This window comes from Triticum dicoccoides, chromosome 6B (assembly GCF_002162155.2).
Source record: "Triticum dicoccoides isolate Atlit2015 ecotype Zavitan chromosome 6B, WEW_v2.0, whole genome shotgun sequence".
NCBI classification, from domain to species: domain Eukaryota; kingdom Viridiplantae; phylum Streptophyta; class Magnoliopsida; order Poales; family Poaceae; genus Triticum; species Triticum dicoccoides.
Window position 1 is genome coordinate 106468821 of NC_041391.1, and position 6373 is coordinate 106475193.

Here is a 6373-nt window from a genome sequence, read left to right on the forward strand (position 1 = left end):
CGAAAAACTATACCGAAAATAAACCGAACTGAACCAATTTTACGATTTTTATGGTTTCTGGTTTTGGTATGGTATGAACTTTGCATACCGTTTTGAACTTACCGAAAAACCGAACGGTTAATCGAAGTAAAAATAAATTAATATTTCTTGAGGCAAACAATCATATAAGTTATCATTTTTCTTGTACATGAGTCAAATTCACTACCAAGCACATACATTTTTCTTGTAGCATAGTCATTTTTCTCTTTAAAAAATGCTAAGCACGCCCATAACAATGATGGGATGAATCCATTCATGCATATACTTATATATCTAGTTATATAGTATTTGTGTAAAATAGTATGTGTTTTGAGTCATAAATTTTTAAATTTTCATTACATCATTTTCAAATTCGCGTCAACTTTGGTTATTATGGTATATAGCGAAACCATACCGAAATAATTTGGTATATATCGAAACCGAACCATATTTTAGTTTCATACCATATTTACCGAATTATTAATACCATACAAACCGAAAAACCGTATAAACCAAACCATGTAAACCGAGTAAACCGAACGCACAGAGTGATTGTTGTCTACCTCACTACATGGGCAGGGGGTCCATGGCCAGCATCCATGTCGCCCCCTGTCAGCTACAAGGTCGCCCCGCGCCCCCTGGAACCCTAGCTGCCCCCCAGATCCGCTTCCCGCTCGCCTCTCGCCCTCCTCTGCTCGATCCCAAACGCCATCGCCACCATGGCTTGCAGCAGCCGCGCCCAATGACCTCACTGCGTGATACGTCTCGAACGTATCTACTTTTCCAAACACTTTTGCCCTTGTTTTGGACTCTAACTTGCATGATTTGAATGAAACTAACCCGGACTGACGCTGTTTTCAGCAGAACTGCCATGATGTTGTTTTATGTGTAGAAAAGAAAAGTTCTCGGAATGACCTGAAAATCCACGAAGGCACTTTTTGGAATTAATAAGAATTTCTAGGCGAAAGAAATACACCAGGGGGCCCAGGGCCTGTCCACGAGACAGGGGGGCTTCCCCCCTATAGGGCGCACCCTCCTATCTTGTGGGCCCCCTGGACCTCCACCGACCTCAACTACAACTCCATATATTCACGTTCACGGAGAAAAAAATCAGAGAGAAAGTTTCATTGCGTTTTACGACACGGAGCCGCCGCCAAGCCCTAATCTCTCTCAGGAGGGCTGATCTGGAGTTCGTTCGGGGCTCCGGAGAGGGGGATTCGTCGCTGTCGTCATCATCAACCATCCTCCATCACCAATTTCATGATGCTCACCGCCGTGCATGAGTAATTCCATCGTAGGCTTGCTGGACAGTGATGGTTGGATGAGATTTACCATGTAATCAAGTTAGTTTTGTTAGGGTTTGATCCCTAGTATCCACTATGTTCTGAGATTGATGTTGCTATGACTTTGCTATGCTTAATGCTTGTCACTAGGGCCCGAGTGCAATGATTTCAGATCTAAACCTATTATGTTTTCATGAATATATGCGTGTTCTTGATCCTATCTTGCAAGTCTATAGTCACCTATTATGTGTTATGATCCAACAACCCCGAAGTGACAATAATCGGGATACTTCTCGGTGATGATCATAGTTTGAGGAGTTCATGTATTCACTATGTGCTAATGCTTTGTTCCGGTTCTCTATTAAAAGGAGGCCTTAATAATATCCCTTAGTTTCCATGGACCCCGCTGCCACGGGAGGGTAGGACAAAAGATGTCATGCAAGTTCTTTTCCATAAGCACGTATGACTATTTACGGAATACATGCCTACATTACATTGATGAACTGGAGCTAGTTCTGTGTCACCCTAGTTATAGCTATTACATGAGGAATCACATCCGGCATAATTATCCATCACTGATCCTTTGCCTACGAGCTTTTCACATATTGTTCTTCGCTTATTTACTTTTCCGTTGCTACTGTTACAACTACTACAAAAACCCCAAAACAATTATCTTTACTTTTGCTACCGTTACCTTTATTATCATACTACTTTGCTACTAAATACTTTGCTGCAGATACTAAGTTATCCAGGTGTGGTTGAATTGACAACTCAACTGCTAATACTCAAGAATATTCTTTGGCTCCCCTTGTGCCGAATCAATAAATTTGGGTTGAATACTTTACCCTCGAAAGCTGTTGCGATCCCCTACACTTGTGGGTTATCAAGACTAATTTCTGGCGCCGTTGCCGGGGAGCATAGCTCTATTCTCTGAGTCACTTGGGATTTATATCTGTTGATTACTATGAAGAACTTGAAAGACGACCGAACTACTATTTTGCCCTGAACTACGAGGGGAGGTAAGGAACTGCCATCTAGCTCTGCACTAGATTCTCCTTCTGTTATTAGTAGACTTGCGACACCTAAACCTGCTACTGCTATGAATTCTGATATGTCGCATATTAATGATGATGCCACTTCTGCTATGCATGATGAAACTACTTCTTTGCGTGATACTACTTTGCCATTAGGTGAATTTCTTGATGAACAACTTGCTAGAGTTAGGGGGAACGAAATTACTGAAGAACCTATTATTGATGATAGTGATGATGAAGGTTCTCCCAATGATTATGTATTACCTGTTGTTCCTAAGGGTTATGATATGAATGAAGAAGTTGCTAGGAAAATCTTTGCTTGCAATGATAGATATGATTTTAAGAAATTATTAGCTAAATGGAAGCAGCAGTCTCTTAATGCTAGAATGAAACCTGACCCTGCTTTTGCTACTTCACCTATCTGTGTTACTGATAAGGATTATGAATTCTCTATTGATCCTGAGATTATTACTTTAGTTGAATCTGATCCTTTTTATGGCCTTGAATCTAAAACTGTTGTGGCACATCTTACGAAGTTGAATGATATAGCCACCCTGTTTACTCATGATGAGAAGTCTTGTTATTTTTATATCCTTAAGATATTTCCGTTCTCATTGAAGGGTGATGCTAAGACTTGGTATAATTCTCTTGCTCTTGGTTGTGTGCGTAGTCCCCAGGATATGATTTATTACTTCTCTGCTAAATATTTCCCTGCTCATAAGAAACAAGCTGCCTTGCGGGAAATATATAACTTTGTGCAAACCAAAGAAGAGAGTCTCCCACAAGCTTTGGGGAGGCTTCTCTGGTTACTTAATACTTTGCCTGATCATCCTCTCAAGAAAAATGAAATACTTGATATCTTTTATAATGAACTAACCGATGCTTCCAAGGACTACTTGGATAGTTGTGCTGGTTGTGTTTTCAGGGAAAGAACAGTCGACGAAGCTAAAATACTATTGAATAATATGTTGACTAATGAAAATGGAATCTTCCCGAGCCAATTCCTGAAGTAATTCCTGAACCAATTGAGCCAACTCCTGAGCCTATTCCTAAACCCACTCCAAAGAAGAGAGGTGCTTTAATTCTCAGTCCTGAAGATATGCAAGAGGCAAAGAAATCAACGAAAGAAAAAGGTATTAAAGCTGAAGATGTTAAGAATTTACAACCTATTGAAGAAATACATGGTCTTAATATACCGCCTGTTGAAGAACCACATTGTCTTGATAACCCGACACAGGTAGTAAAGGTAAATTCTCTCTATAGATATGATAAAGTTGAAGTCCCCTCTACTAAATTTCATAGCCCTTGCTTAGATGAATTTGATGACTTTATGGCTAGACAAGAAAGTTTCAATGCTTATGTTGGTAGAGAGTTAAAGAATAATGCTTTCGAGATAGGACGCGTAGGCGATAATATAGCTAGAGTTAAGGATGAACTCAAACTCGTTAGCAAATATGCTTCTATGGTTGCTACTCAAGCTGAGCAAGTACTTAAAGCTCAAAATGATTTGCTTGATGAATTAAATAATAAAAATGACTTTGCTGTTAGAGTGGCTACTAGAACTAGTAGAATGACTCAGGAACCTTTGTATCCTGAAGGCCACCCTAAGAGAATCGGGTAAGATTCTCAGAGAAATAATCTAGAGGCACCTAGTTCTTCTAAAAAGAAGAAAAAGAAAAATGATAGAACTTTGCATGCTTCTAGTGAACCTACGGTAGACACACCTGAGAATCCCAATGATATTTCTATTTCTGATGCTGAAACACAATCAGGTGATGAACATGAACCTAGTGATAATGTTAATGATAATGTTCATGTTGATGCTCAACCTAGCAAAAACAATGATGTAGAGATTGAACCTGCTGTTGATCTTGATAACCCACAATCAAAGAATCAACATTATGATAAGAGAGATTTTGTTGCTAGGAAGCACGGTAAAGAAAGAGAACCATGGGTTCAGAAACCCATGCCCTTTCCTCCTAAACCATCCAAGTCAAAGGATGATGAGGATTTTGAGCGCTTTGCTGAAATGATTAGACCTATCTTCTTACGTATGTGCTTAACTGATATGCTGAAAGGAAATCCTTATGCTAAGTATATGAAGGATATCATTACAAACAAAAGAAAGATACCGGAAGCTGAAATGTCCACCATGCTTGCTAATTACACTTTTAAGGGTGGAATACCAAAGAAACTTGGATATCCGGGTGTTCCAACTATACCATGCTCCATTAAAAGAAATTATGTTAGAACTGCTTTATGTGATCTTGGAGCCGGTGTTAGTGTTATGCCTCTCTCTTTATATCGTAGACTTGAATTGAATAAGTTGACACCTACTGAAGTATCTTTGCAAATGGCCGATAAATCAACTGCTATACATGTCGGTATTTGTGAGGATGTGCCTGTTGTGGTTGCAAATGTCACTATCTTAACGGACTTTGTTATTCTTGATATTCCCGACGATGATAGTATCTCTATTATCCTTGGTAGACCTTTTTTGAACACTGCATGGGCTGTTATTGATTGCAACAAAGGCAATGTCACTTTTCATGTTAGTGGTAATGAGCATACGGTACACTTTCCGAGGAAACAATGTCAAGTTCATAGCATCAATTCTATTGAAAAAGTTCCAACTATCATTTTTGGAGGTTTTGAATTTCCTCTCCCTACTGTCAAGAAAAAGTATGATATTCTTATTGTTGGGGATTTTCATATCCCCGTTGAGGTAACTTAGTGTTATTCGAAATTTCTCCAGTTCCGTGTTATTCGGAATGAGTTTGTTAACAAGACTTGATCAACCTTGTTAGTGGATTCATTTTGATGATCATGAGATGGATGAAACTAGAAGGCACAACCTTCTATACCCACTTTTTACTTTCTGTTATTTAGAATAAAAGAAAAAATAGTATTATCTGTCTATTTTCTGAATTACCCGTGCATTAAAAAATAGCCCGAAAATAAAAGTGCTCCAATTGCCCTGCAAATTTAGTATGATTTTTTATGGAATATTTGAGGATTTTAGGCACCAAAAACACTGCAGGAGGGGCAAGCACCAGGCCACGAGAGTGGAGGGCGCGCCCACCCCACCTGGGCGTGCCCCTTGTCTCGTGGGCCCCTGGTGGCCCCCCTCCACTTATGCCAGCACCCACACACTTAATCTTCTACCCAAAAAATCCCCATCCAGCCCAAGCACGAGTTCCAGCTCATCTTGCTGCCATTTTCGATCTCCTTGCTCAAAGCTCCATTCACAAAACTGCTTTGGGAGATTGTTGCTTGGTATGTGACTCCTCCATTGGTCCAATTAGTTTTTGTCCTAGTGCTTCATTCATTGCAAATTTTTGCTACATAGGTGACCATGTTCTTGAGCTTGCATGTTAAATTTATGAGGTCCCAAGCAATTCTAATGCATGATATAGGCTCTAGGCACTTGTAGGAGTAGTTGCTATCAATCTTGTTTAGTTTTATTCACTTTTATTTTGAAGTTACTAAAATTTCAGAAATTTTCAGAAAATGTTAAGGAAATTTTTTAGGGGCTCTTCTAGCCAAGGCTCTCAGGAAAAACAAGCCAAAGAGAAGGAAAAGGCCAAGTATAATCTTCCTCGCTTAGCGGAAGTGCGGTCGTGTGAATGTCCATGCAATGATTTCTTGAAAGAAGCTGGAATTCATGAAGATTTTTATTCTTTGATGGAGACTGCAGGCCTCATAGTTTAATCAACGACCGGATCGATCAGTATCTCTTACTCACTAATACTTTCGTGCAGAACTTTTATTATTATCCTAAGAAGTCACCGCCTGCAGTATCATTTCATTTATATGATGAATTCAGAGAAATGTCTTTACGTAATTTTTGCGCGGTCTGTAGGATACCTTATAAGGGAGAATTAGAGGATCCCCATCGTAAAGATGTGGATGGCTTTGTTAATACTATCGTTGTAGAGGAGCCAAAGAAGGGTTCCGAGGCAAAAATCTCTAGCATATACTTTCCTGTTTTACGCTACTTTGCCATATTTGCTAGTAGATGCTTGATTGGTCGTGGAA